Here is a 15417-nt window from a genome sequence, read left to right as displayed (position 1 = left end):
TTCTCTTTCTGTGCAGTAGAATATTTTTTTTTTTTTTGAAAATATTGACATTTTGTGGAGGAGGTATAAGTCCACTCCTTGCCCGATATTGCCCATCTCCGAACTCGATTTAAATTTGATAATAATATTACGATGTACCGAGTTTAGATCAAATCAGATACTCCCTTCGAAAATTGTCGTGCGCACCAGCCAGCCAGACATAAAGACAGACGGGCGGACATCGCTAGATCGACTCCAAATTTCCTGAAACGGTATAAAGAGACCTAGGGGCTAAAAACGTTTAGGCCATATCAAATTATATATACCCTCTCTAGCCATATGGCTGATGGTATAATAAAAACCAGTAAAGAAAGTATTAAAGTCGGGCGGGGCCGACTTTATGATACCCTACACCACTTTGCTAATTTAGTAGATCTCCGCATAACAATTAAAAGTTTTTATTGAGATTTCAATCATACACGCTATGTATGCCGAAGCATTTGTATCTTTTAAATTTGGACTTGTGTTGCACATTTGGTGCACAATTAATTTGAAATCGGATAAACATATATATGGGAGCTATATCCAAATCGGAACCGATCTCCATAAAATTTGCAAAGATATTTATGAGCTGTATTTTATATATTTTCCTGAATATCGTTGGTACGAAGTGCAACAAATATAACAAATGAACAGTATATATGGGAGCTATAGCTATATCTGAACCGATCTTCACCAAATTTGACATACTAGCTTCTAGACTAAATTCGGTCCTAAGTGCCAAATTCCATCCCATTTGGACAAATATTAGACGTTTGGTGCCGAATGAACCGATCTCGATAAAATTTGGCACATGTATTTCTGGGCTGTATTTTATATATTTCCCTGAATATTGTTGTTACAGAGTGCATATTACGGCTGCGGAGGACAAAAATAACAAATCGGATGAACACTATTTATGGGAGCTACAGCTTTATCTGAACCGATTTCGATCCAATTTGGCATACTTATTTTCAGGTCCAATCTGATCGTATGTGCAAAATTCCATACTATTCGGACTGATATTTCACGTTTGGTGCACAATAAAAAGCAAATCGGACGAAGATGTATATGGGAGCTATATCTAAATTTTGACCGATTATCTCCAATTTCAATAGGGTTCGTACTTGGGCCAAACAAATGATTTTTGCAAAATTTCATCTGGATAAGGCAATAATTGCGAACTGTACTTTGTTTACAAAAATACATGGACAGACGGACAGACGGACGGACGGACATGCATAAATCGACTCAGAAAGTGATTCTATGCAGATCATCAAAAGGAACTATGGGTCTATTTCGTTTCCTTTTGCCTGTTACAAACAAATGCACAAATACATAATACTCTGACCACCTTGTGGTGTAGGGTATAAATACAATACAATTGATGCAAATTTACTGCAAACCCATGGCTCTAAAAACTCCAACCCTTTATTCAAACGTAAGACCTGTCCGTCTTTTGAAATAATCTTCGATTAAATTTCTTAAAAAATATTTCAATTAAACTCTTTTCCCTTTAAAACTTTGCATTGGAAAATGGCCAATAAATGCTAACCTAAATAAGCCAAAGTTTTTATGCTCCATGGTTATTTGCAAAGTTTGCCCAAAATAAGTAAACAACTCAACTCAAATTAATTAAAAATCTAATATTCGTCAAACCTAAAATGGAAGTGTACATTGACCCTAAGTTTTCATAGGCATTTAATAATTATTTTCAAATTTGTTATTAATCCATCTCATCAGGGGCTAAACAAATCCTGCTGGTCGACATAAAGTTTTCATTTGAGTTCTTTAAAATATAATTAAATATAAATTACAGTCGAACCAAGTTATAACGAACTTCAAGAAGCTGGAATTTATAATTTTCAAATCAGCGTGAAGTGAACATTTATAAACCTATTTCACTGTTAACCAAAAATCTTAAAATTTTATGTCGTCCATCAGCATCCATGAATTGGGCCACCATAGAAATATACCAAATTGACTTCTAGCAAGTTAGGCGGCACCCAACTCCCAAAGTCATATGCAAATTGAACCAAAAAGCCTCCCTGAATGTAAATGAGTTTAAAGACTTAAAGCAGATTATGCCTATGGCACATAAAACTGTCAACAGAGCTGCAAACATTGACTGCTGGCGTTGATGGAGATTATTTTAATGCAGTATCTGCCAAAATTAATTACACAATATAAACAATATCTTTTTTTTTGTGTCACAGACTGGAATGGATTTTTGGTTATTATAAAGACCATAAATTATGCGAAAATTTTGAGGCAATTTAAAGTTGAATTTTATTATACTGCAAAAAAATTTGCAGAAGTCACCAAAAATAAGCAAGTTAAAAAGTATCAGTCGGTTTTGCCGACAGATGTATGGCCTCAGCCTTTCACTTCATCTAATACTGATAGTGATGTGCATATTTAAAAAAATTGAACTTTTTTTAAATTTTATGCGACATCAAGATTTTTTGAGTTTTGTTGGGGGTGGGTACAAGAAGAAGTGGCCCTTTCAGATTCATATCAGATCTTTGGTTCGGAAAAATATATAGATAAACAAAGTTTGAAAAAAAATGGCTGATTTTTTTCGCATATATATACATAATTACCAGACAACAGATCTAGTGTTAATCAAAATATTGGGATGTGTGCAATTTGGAGACAATCGAAGTCTTATTTCACATTATATAAGAGTCATACTTATTCAAAATGTTTATACTTTGTGGGAGAAGTGCCAGAGGGAGAGGTTCTATACAGGGTGGGATAAACGCCATAACAATGTCAAACGCCATAATTTTTACATTTTTTTTTAAATTTTATTGAATAAAAGCAAAAAATGTCGGAAATAGCATCAAATTTTAGAATAAGTTTAGATTGGTTCGAATTGGTCACCTTTGGAACGAATTATGGCCTTGAAACGGCCAATGAAACCGTCACACGCTGCCCGAATGTTGCTCTGCGGTATTTTGGCCCATTCCCGACGAAGCGCTTGCTTGATGTTATCGACACTGGTACTTTTTAGTGCCAACCTTGCTTTCCAAAATACTCCAGACACAATAGTCTAACGGATTGGTATCCGGAGACTTTGGTGGCGTTGGAAATGAAGCAAGGAACCTCTTTTATAACCATTCTTGGGTGCTGAGTTCGATGGTACTGTGTCCTGTTGGAAGGTCTGCGTGCCCAAGACTTTGATACACCCTCCAGAATATTTTCGCGATAATATTCGGCATTTATTCTGATGCCACGGTCGATTAATACGAGCGGAGAGCGACAATCGGCTGTTATGGCAGCCCACACCATCACCATGGCCGGCGCTTGATTTCTGGTGGCCTACCGAAGGTGTACATTTTCAGCTGACCTCTTTGGCAAGTAAACACGATCATTTTGTTTGTTTACAAACAACGAATGTTTTCTCATCGGAGAAAACCAAATTCGGCAGTTCACCACTTTCGTCCAAGCGAAGCAACTCTTTAGCTCTTTTGAGTCTATTTTCTTTCTGTTGCGGTGTAAGTTCTTGCACTTTTTGGAATTTCAATAGTTTTATCCCGAGCTCATTTTTCAATATTTGCCGAATGGAATATTGCGATATGTTCAGCTCACGAGCCATTTTTCGGCCACTGCGACGCGAGTTTCGATCAAGTCGCTTCTTTATTTTTCGAACTATTTCTGCTGATGTTGCTGTTTTTCTCCGTTCACTCCCGCGACGTCGGGCTACGCTACCAGTATCTCGGTAACGGGCGAAGGTACGAGACACAAAAGATTAATTCACATCTAAATGCTGGAGTGCTCCAACGATATCCACTTGTGGTTTTCGAACCAAATATAAAGAATTCACACTGTCATGCTTGAATTCCATCATGAATATCAACCTTTTTTCTGGAAAATTCTCACCAAAAAGCATTTGTACGCTTGTAAACAATATAATGAGCTGTCACTGGCTTAGAAATAACAGCAGTCTGAAGTTGGTTGCAGTTTTTATAACGGTACGTGCCAATATCCGGATTTGTTTAAAATTGGCGTTTGTAGGTCATAATGGCTTGTAGCTCCGGTGACAGAACATATATATATAGTTTCACGTTTTGGTATAGCCCCTATATAACGGTACCTCCCGATATTCGGTGTTTTGATGATCTCTGCCACATTTTTCCACGGATTGGTCTAAAAATTGGTATTTGTAGTTCGTAATAGGTTCCAGCTACGGTGGCGGAACATTTTATATATAGGTCCACGTTTTGGTATAGCCCTCATAAAAAGGTGCCTTCGATGTTTTTAAGATATATATAATGTAGTTCGTAATGAGTCCTAGCTCCAGTGGCAGAGCAGTGTATGTATAGGTCCACCTTTTTCTATAGCGCACATATAACTATGCCCATCGATATTCGGTATTTTGATAATCCTAGTTCAATTTACACACGAAACTGCTTCAAATTTGGTATTTAGGAAGATCTAGATTACAATTCTTTAAGTATAAAATTGTCTATTTAATTTCCAGTTTTGGTATGGCTCCCATATAAAGGTATGGTTTTTTTTTAAAAACAATTCGGAAAGGGCTCTTGTCAGAAAAGGATAAAATTTAAAAAATTACGTAAAATTTGCAATTAAAATTTTGTGTCATAATTTTTATCGCATGCGATTTTTTTTTAATTTGACTTACAATTTTGAATTGTACTTTGTGTTGAGGGTATTATAAACAGGTTGCAATTATCATCCGATCCTCACGAAATTTTGTATGTGGGTAGGGTTAGGGTCTGAATTAAAGCCTATTGTTTGTGAAGATGTACATTTAGGGATTCAAATTCAAACTAAAAAAATTAACATTTTCCTGATTTTGCAGTCGCTCTACAGGTCACCATTGAAAACCAATCGACACGGAATTTTGCGACACGGACAGGGAACAAGTCTAGCATTTGGATGACCATTATATTTACCTTTTCGCACAACTTTCGTTTAAAATTGTTTTGAATACCTAACAATACGACGGAGTGCGTAAATCATCCAAAATGGGGTTGGTGTATCACATGGTCGGCCCCGCAGGACTATAGCTATAGCTTACTTGTTTTAGTAAATTTTAAAATTTTCCTCTAATGTTTGAAAAAATTTAATTTGTATCGCACAGTATTACAATTGTACGCCTTAAGCCTAAATTATTAAAACCCCAAACTTTTCTCACCACCAGGCGCAATAGTAACCATTGTGCCAAAATGCAAGAGTCTATCTTAACATTTTTCACTAATTTTATTAAAAACAAGTAAGCAAAGGCTACAGTCGAGCGGGGCCGACCGTTGAATACCCTACAACACTATAATAAACGATACAGTTTACATATATTTCCAATTTAATTAACGAAATAGCCAGAAGTGCGTCTTTCCTGTATTTGTGAATTCTCCAAAAATTCACTGGAATGGACATTTTCGTATTTTGTCTACGAAAGTTGGCAAACTCCTTCACACATTGAATATTTTTGGGTGGCCATCCAAAACTGCTTGGCTTTTGCAATGTACGGTAACCCCCATTCAAAAGTGCGTGATGATCGGGCGATAATTACGACCTGCTGACAATCTTGCAGTTTTTTGGTCCATTTCAACCTCTAAATATATGGCGATAATCTCCAAAAAGAGTAGGCTTTTATTCTGACCCTCATCTTATCTCCATGCAAAATTTCGTAAGGATCGGGCCATAAATGTGATCTGTATATGATATCCTGATATCCTAACTACTTAGTTTTGTTAGCTGTAGAAATATTACCAAATGTTTAATTCAAAATGAAAATATGCCAAAAATATGACAAAATTGAAAAAATATGAAAAAATGTTACAAAATCAATATTTTCATCTTTAGAGAGATATTTTTATGCGATTTTTTAGACGTTTTTTCTTTCCTATCAAAAGGCCATTCTGAATTAATGAGAACTGTCGAAATCAGTTCAGCCGTTCTCGACATATAAGAAATCTTTCAAGCATATCTTCTTTCATAGACATATATATCGCACATATTTTGCTATATCCGATTTGATGGATGTTAACATCAATGTAAAGATCAGAAGTAACCTTGTCATGGCTTTGCGATTTCGCCGGGATTTAATATGTTCGCGGTTTAATGAAAAATTTTGATTTTTTTCAACACAAAATATATGGTATATTTTACCCGCTAAATATTATCCGATGACCACCCAAATTGGTAGGCTTCTTCCCCGCCCTAAACTCTAGCTACAAGCGAAATTCCGCGTCGATTGGTCTGCAATTGCGACCTGTAGAGCAACTGCAATATCAGGAAATGTTTCAGTTTTTGGTCCATTTCAACCCCTAAATATTATGCGATCATCTCCAAAAGAAATAGGGATCTATTCTGACCTTAACCCCACCTACATTCTAAATTTCGTGAAGATCGGACCATAATTGCGACCTGTAGAGTGATTACAAATTAACATGGACAGACGGACAGACGGACAGACGGACAGACGGACGGACGGACATACATAGCTTGATCGACTCAGCTCGGCGAGCTAGGAAGATCCATATATACTTTCCTATATGGGAAACCAATATTTCGAGGTGTTACATAAATTCTGGCCCAATCAAACTTATAATACCCCCAACACATAGTGTTGTAGGGTATAAAAATTACGTTTTAAAATTCCTATAAATAAAAAAAGTTAAGTTATTTTTTCCAATATAAAATCTAAAATAATTCCACAATAACATACATCATGCTATATTTATTTTGTGATATTGAATTGTATCGTTACAAATATTCACACATCGATAAATGTCGATTTAATAAATAGCAACATAGAAATATCAAATTGGAAGGAGCAATGATATTCAATAGATAGCAGTAGATTTGCAGATAATAGAATGAACAACACACACACACACACATAGATAGATTGATGGCTATGAACAATAATGGCATAAATAAATTTTTATCGACTAAATAATAAATGATAACACATTCGACAAAAGCAAGCACAGAGAAAATTCTTATGCAAATTTGTAATGTTCTTTTTGCTACCAATGACGCACATACAGCTGACGATGCATACAAGCTGAGGAGATGTATCAACATGACACTGTGATTATGAAGAAGATTATTCACGTTGAGATTATATCGACGATTTGAGACTAAATCATTATTTAGGTTCTGGTCTTTAAAACTTTACTTAAGGGGCTTTGCTATTATTTTTAAAATATTGATACGCTAGCAGGTGTCCGCTACTTTGTCTGCGAAAAGTCCACATTAAAATTTATATTCGTCCTAAGTTTTTGCGTTCGACCTTTTTAGTACTCAAAATGTATATTTTTTTCGTTTTGACAAAATTTAAATATTATTCAAGTGTGTCCCCTTTTGGAAAGAATAATTGGAAAATCGTTTACTCCTAAAAGTCTTCAAAATCTTACATTTTGAAGTTGACCAAGGAAAGTATTAGTAAACCATTGCAAACTGGACCCACATCCAATTTTCTGTGCAAAACTGTTTTAACGCCTCCATATGTAAACCCTAGAAGCCAACAGTGACCTCAATAGAAACTCAGCTATATTCCTTCACCCAATTCCAAATCTAGTAACACTAAGTTCGTATATCCAAAACAATCTAGTGCCATTTAGTACTTTTCGAACAATTATAGACATATTTTAAAAATAACTTTAAACATTTAAAAATTTAACATTTAAAAATAACTTTAAATTTCAAGATTTCCGTCCGGTAATCTCTCCCAAGGGAGATAAATCGATATCAGATTCCGGGATTCCAGGTCTATAGATTCACTGAATACCAAAAACATATTTAGTACAATTATAGTACACATTTTCAAAACAATTTCCATATCTCAATTCCAGATACCAACAGAGATCTCAATATTTGAGGATTCCAGCACTATCTTTTCACCCAATATAAAATTTAGTACCAGTTAGTACTTTTCGTACAAATACAGAACGCCAAAAGTGACATCCATTTCTGATTTCAGCTCTATTACTTCACTCAATACCGTATTTAGTACTATTAGTACTTTTCGTAAAAATATAGTACACATTTCTAAAACTTCCTCGTTATTATGAATCAGTTAGCAACAGGGGCCCAATACAATTTTTCAAAATTTCAGCTTTATCCGTTCACACTAAATTAGAACAGATTCTAAATATAGTGCAGTTCCTTTATTCTCCTTACATCGACTCTGCTCCTCAACCTTTGAGTACCATTCCAAATTTAAAGTTTTTATACCCTCCACCATAGTATGGAGGGTATATTAAGTTTGTCATTCCGTTTGTAACACCTCGAAATATACATTTTAGACCCCACAAAAAAAAAAAAAAAAAAAATATATATATATATATATATATATATACACTGGTGGCCAAAACTAAAGCAACTGAAATAACAAGGAGAATGAATGCCCTGTAACTTTTTCAAAAATTAAGAAAATGAGAAAGTTTTTCTTGTTTTAAATTAGGTACTTTATTCACTTTTTAAAAACCTAAAACATAAAACCAAAATTCATTTTTATTCAAAAAATAATGTTTGGTAAAGTCAATTAACCCGATTTTGGCTTGGACAAAACAAAAGCAACTCTGTTGTACATTCATATAACCGCTGCAATTTCAGTTGTTTTTACTGTGATATTTATCGCTTTTTGCTTCCTTCGACAATTTCGCTTGTCATAAATCCTTTTGGAGAAGTTTTTTACAACAGTATGTGTTTTTCTTTTCGTTTTTTTAAGTACTGTCCAAAAAAATTTTAAAAATGGCTAGAAGCAAATACAGTACCTGAATAAAATAGCAAATTATCAGTGACTATCAAAACAACATATCACAGAAAATGATTTCCGAGAAATATTTCATAAATATTTATGTGATTTCATAATTATTTCTGTGTACTAAGTTGGTTTTTTGAAACTGGATCGGTGGTAACAGTCTATAACGGATGAAGGCCGTGAAAAAATTCAGCCCGTACTGATCCACAAATTGCGAGAGAAATAAAAACAACTATTTAAGAGTTCAACTGGATTGGTGAGAGAGCAATCATTGGATATAAGCTCGAGATCAGTGCGTAGACGAGTAGTGGCAGCTGGTCTGCATGTCCGTAAAACATCAAAAAAAACATTTATATCTGAAAAAATCAAAAAGGCTTTCGGAAACGATAATATTAAGTGGAATCAAGCTCAATGGGAAAAAATTATTTCTGGGATGGGTCTACGTTTAATATTAAAGGCTCAGACGTGAAAAATTTTACAGTGAGAAGACCAAAAAATGAAGGACTCAAACCGCAGTGTTGCAAAGGTACAGTGAAGCATGAGGGAGGGTCAAAAATGGCGTGGCGCTGTTTTTCTTTCTATGGACTTGGGCCTATCCATAAAATAAAGGAAGTTGTGGATCGGTTTGTTTACAAAGATGTGTTGGACATCACGTTGTTCCCTTACGCTGAGTAAAATATTCGGCTGATTTGGGTGTTTCAGCATGACAATGATCCCAAACTTGTATCAAAACTTGTCAAACATTGGTTGCGGGAGTCAAAAATTCATGTTTTGTTATGGCCGGCACAATCACATGACCTAAACTCCTTAAAAACCTTTGGAGTATCGTAGACAGGAAGATCAAGAGAGATTCGGAAATAAATAAGCACAACATTTTCTAAAGAATTCGGGGTGCCTGGGAAGGCACACCCAAGGATCAACTTGAGCGTGTTATAGATTCAATGCCTCGTAGGTGTGCAGCTGCTATCAAAAATAATGGTTATGCTATCGACTACTAGCCAAAATTTAATTATTTTAAAATAAAAAATCAAAAGTTGCTTTAGTTTTGACCAAGCAAAAATTGGGTCATTTTAGTTTTCCACATATTATTTTTCGTTCAAAATTATTTTTGTATTTTTATTTTTAGTTTCTTAAAAGTGAATTAAACCCCTCATTTAAAAGTGGAAAAATAATTACGATTTGTTTATTTTTGTAAAAGTTACAGGACATTTATTGTCTTTGCGATTTAAGTTGCTTTAGTTTTGGCCACCAGTGTATATATATATATATATATATATATATATATATATATATATATATATATATATATATATATATATGTATATATATTGATCAGCATAAAATTCTATGTCGATTTATCAATGTCCGTCCGTCTGTCCGTCTGTGGAAATCACTCTAGCTTCCGAACGAAATTAAGTAGGTTGATAAAATTTTACTCAAATGTGTACTATGTCTGCAGGACTTTTGGTATTGAAAATGGGCCATATAGGTCCACGTCTTCGGATTGCTCCCATATAACTGTACCTCCCGATATTCGGTATTTTGATGATTTTAGCTACATTATTTACCGGAATTGTTTCACATTTGGTATTTAAAGTTTTTAATAGATACTACAGCATAAAACAGAAAATGGACAATGTAGGTCCACGTCTTCGTATGGCCCCCAAGTAACGGTACCCCCCGATATTCGGTATTTTGATCATTTTAGCCACATTATTTACCGGAATTGTTTCAATTTTGGTATTTGAAGTTCGTAATGGATACTACATCCTAAGACAGAAAATAAGCCATGTAGGTCTACGTCTTCGTATAGCCCCATATAACGGTATCCCCCCAATATTCAGTGTTTTGATGATTTTAGCGACATTATTTACCGGAACTATTTCAAATTTAGTATTTGAAGTTCGTAATGGATGCTACAGCCTATCACAGAAAATTGTCTGTGCAGGACTACGCCTTCGTATAGCCCCCATATAACGGTACCACCGATCTTCGGTATTTTCATGATTTTAGCGAACCTATTTACCGGAATTGTTTCAAATTTCGCATTTGAAGTTCGTAATGAATACTACAGCCTATGACAGAAAATTGTCTGTGCAGGTCCACGTCTTCGTATAGCCCCCGTATAACGGTACACCCCGATATTCGGTATTTTGATGATTTTAGCGACATTATTTATCGGAATTGTTTCAAATTTCGCATTTGAAGTTCATGAAGTTCGATATAACAGCCTATGACAAAACATTTTGTGTGCAGATCCACGTTTTATAACCACCATGGTACCTCCCTATATTCGACGATTTTAGCTACATTATAAACAGATTTTTTTCAAGTTTCGCATTTGAATATTGTGATATAAGTTGCCTTGTGACAAAAGTTGCCTATGCAGGTCCATGTCGCCATATAGACTCTAATATACGGCTACACGATTTTAACAGAATTTTAAAATCCTTTTTTTTTTTTGTTTTTGAAAATTGTTGAATTCGTACCAAATGGTGGAGGGTATTCAAAGTTCGGCCTGGCCGAACTTACAGCTTTTTTACTTGTTTGCTCTAACCGAATGTTGTACATTTTAGTGCTATTCGTATACTTATAGTGCGATTTTATTTAAAAAAAGCCTATGAGCGTCTATTATAGACTCCATCTATGATCCGCATTCCAAATTAAATGGTTCTAGCTCTGCTGCTTCCTCAAAGGGTACCATATTTAGTACCTTTTAATACTTTTCGTACCGTTCTAGTAAGAATTTCCAAAAACCCAGCCTTTCCTGACCCCTACGGACCGAGATTGACTCTCACTCATAATGTTAAGATTCTAGCTTGAGTCGTTTCGACTCATGAATCTTTAAGTCTGTCAGTCAATTATTTTACACTTTTATTAATAAAGATAATGGGCTTTTGGTATTTTATCGATTTTATGTCCCTTATTGTAAATATCTTTAAAAAAATCTTTGAAAAAGATTTATCTTTATCTTTAAAAAAAAATCAAGTTAAAAAGTATCAGTTGGTTTTGCCGAAAGATGTATATCCTCGGCCATTGTCCGATTATTTAAATATATTTTGACTTATGTTATGATTATTCAAATATTGACCCTCTATGGCGTAGGTACTGAAGGAATGGTCCAATATTGCCCATTTCGTATCGGACCTGAATTTATAAGATATAAATATTGCGGCGGTCCGAGTTTGGACTATATTGGTTACTTTCTTCCAGAGTACCAGACATAGTCGAGCGAAGTATTCAATTTTCATAATTCATCTTATACAGAGAAAACAAGTAAAAAAGCAGTTAAGTTCGGCCGGGCCGAACTTTAAATACCCTCTACCATTTGGTACAAATTTGGCAATTTCCAAAAGATAAAACAAAATACGTTAAAAATTCTGTTAAAATCTTAAAAATACCGAATGCCTATACGACAACGTGGACCTGCATAGGCAACTTTTGTGATAAGTTATTACAATATTTAAATGCGAAACTTGAAGAAAAATCTGTTTATAATGTAGCTAAAATCCTCAAAATACCGAATATAGGGGGCACCATTATATGGGGGCTATACGAAGACGTGGACAATTTTCTGGCATGGGATGAAGTATCCATTACGAACTTCACATGTGAAATTTGAAACAATTCCGGTAAATGATGTCGCTAAAATCATCAAAATACCGAATATCGAGGGGAACGGTATATGGGGGCTATACGAAGACGTGGACCTACATGGCCCATTTTCTGTTTTATGCTGCAGTATCTATTACGAACAAATACCAATTTTGGAACGATTCCGTTAATTAATGTCGCTAAAATCATCAAAATACCGAATATCGGGGGGTACAGTTATATAGGGGCTATATTATAACTTGGACCTACATGACCAATTTACGAACTTAACCTGCCGACTGGCAAAATATACATGTGTGCAAAATTATAGCCTTCTATCTCAATTCGTTCCAAAGATAGCGTGATTACAACAGACAGACAGACGGACAGACGGACATCGCTAAATCGACATAGAATTTTACGCTGATCAATAATATATATACTTTGTTGGGTCTGACATAAGTATTTCGAGGAGTTGCAAACGGAATGACAAAATTAATATACCCTCCATAGTATGGTGGAGGGTATAAAAATTGTTAAGGGCAAAATTACAAGATAATCGAACATTTATATTAAATTTTATGCGAAATCATATTTTCCAAATTTATATCAGGTTTCCAAATTTATTTCAGGTAAAGAATCGCTGACTAACATAGCTCATATGCAAATATTGGAATTTGAAAAGTTGAAGCAAAATTGGATTATCTTTTCCCTTTCTGTGCAGTAAATTATTTTCTTTTAAAATGTTGACATGTTGTGAGTGAGGTACCAGAAGGAGTGGGCCGATATTGCCCATCTCCGAACTCGATCTAAGTTTGACAACAATATCAAGATGTACCAAGTTTGGATCCCTTCTCTCTCTCCCCCTTCGAGAGTTATCGTGCGCTCAGGCCAGACAGACATACAGACGGACGGACGTCGCTAGATCGGTTCCAAATGTCCTGAAACGGATTAGGTCCGAAGAGACCTAGGGTCTATAATCGTTATTTCGATGAGGCAAGATTTGGTCGTATCAAATTATATACCCTCTGTAGCTATATGGGAGGGGGTAAAATAATAATAAATTAAGAAAAAATTTCAAGGATCCACAGAACTTTAAACGGGGATTTCTCACACCATTTTTTATGAAAAAATTTAGAGTTACCCACAGACCTTTATATTTAGTTTTTTTTTTTTGACGAAAAAAATCCCAACTACATTTAAACGTTTCTTTTTAAAATTAAATTTTAAGGAACCAAAAAGCATTAAACATAGTTGCATTTTCAGTTATTCGTTTCTTGGTTTGAAAATAACCATTAACTAAATTGCATTAGAAACACAAAGGGTTTTTCTAAAAGCTACTATGCATCAATTTAAACTTTTGATACTGTAATTAAAAAGCCACATCATAAGGCTACCAACAAATACACACATACAAAAAATAAAGAAACAATAATCGTACAATTTCAAATGCAGATTTTTAGTTCAAAAGTTACAATTTAATTGGATTTCTATGCTGAATACATAATATACACAATTTCGGTTTAGTATTAAAATCGTAAATTGTTCTATGTTAGTCTGTTTTATTTTACACATTTAATTGAATTTAGAGAATAAAAAGAGAATATCCTTTGAATATTTTGTATTTTTATACCCTCCACCATAGTATGGAGGGTATATTAAGTTTGTCATTCCGTTTGTAACACCTCGAAATATACATTTTAGACCCCATAAAATATATATACACACACACACACACATATATATATATATATATATATATATATATATATATATATATATATATATATATATATATATATATATATATATATATATATATATATATATATATATATATATATATATACATATATATATTTTGATCAGCATAAAATTCTATGTCGTTTTAGCAATGTCCGTCCGTCTGTGGAAATCACTCTAGCTTCCGAACAAAATTAATTACGTTAATCTCGATATTCGGTATTTTGATGATTTTAGCTGCATTATTTACCGGAGTTGTTTCAAATTTGGTATTTGAAGTTCGTAATAGATACTATAGCCTAAGACAGAAGATTGTCTGTGCAGGTGCACGTCTTCGTATAGCCCCCATATAACGGTACCTCTCGATATTCGGTATTTTAATGATTTTAGCGACATTATTTACGGGAACTATTTAAAATTTTGTACTTAAGGTTCGTAATGGATACTACAGCCTATGACAGAAAATTGTCTGTGCAGGTTCACGTCGTCGTATAACGGTAGCTCCCGATATTCGGTATTCTGATGATTTTAGAGACATTATTTATCGGAATTGCATTTGAAGTTTGAAATGGATGCTACAGCCTATGTCGGAAAATTGTCTGTGCAGGTCTAAGTCTTCGTATGGCCCCTATATAACGGTACCCCCGATATTCAGTATTTTGATTATTTTCGCGACATTATGTACCGGAATTAAATTCAGATTTTGTATTTCAAGTTCGTAATGGATACTACAGCCTATTGCAGAAATTTGTCTGTGCAGGTCCATATTTTATTACCCCCATGGTACCTCCCCATATTCAGTATTTTGATGATTTAAGCTACATTATAAACAGATTTTTTTCAAATTTTGCATTTGAGTATTGTAATAGCTTATGACAAAAGTTACTTATGCAGGTCCACGTCGTCGGATAGGCCTTAAAATATAAGGCTACATTTGATATTTTTAAGATTTTAACAGGATTTTTTAATGGACTTTTTTTTTGAAAATTGCCAATTGGTGGAGGTTATACAAATTTCGGCCCGGCCGAACTTATAGCTTTTTTTCTTGTTTTATATTTATTTCGTAATAAAAATTTTAAAATATTCGCATGTGCAAAAGAGTTTAATAATTTCTTAAACGATTTTCAATTTTTTTAAACCATTCTTTCATGAAGTCTAATAACTTAATCCCATCTCCGGGACATGACTAAAAAATAAACTTTACAAATTGTTTTTGTTATTTAAAAATAACCAGAAGCGTCGGTGATAACATCCTTCTATACATTTAATTTTTTCATGGAGAAGAACAAAACTTCCCCAACATTACAAAGTTCATTTAACTA

Source organism: Musca domestica, unplaced genomic scaffold (genome assembly GCF_030504385.1).
Source record: "Musca domestica strain aabys unplaced genomic scaffold, Musca_domestica.polishedcontigs.V.1.1 179, whole genome shotgun sequence".
Classification (NCBI taxonomy): domain Eukaryota; kingdom Metazoa; phylum Arthropoda; class Insecta; order Diptera; family Muscidae; genus Musca; species Musca domestica.
This window is presented reverse-complemented; position numbering follows the sequence as displayed.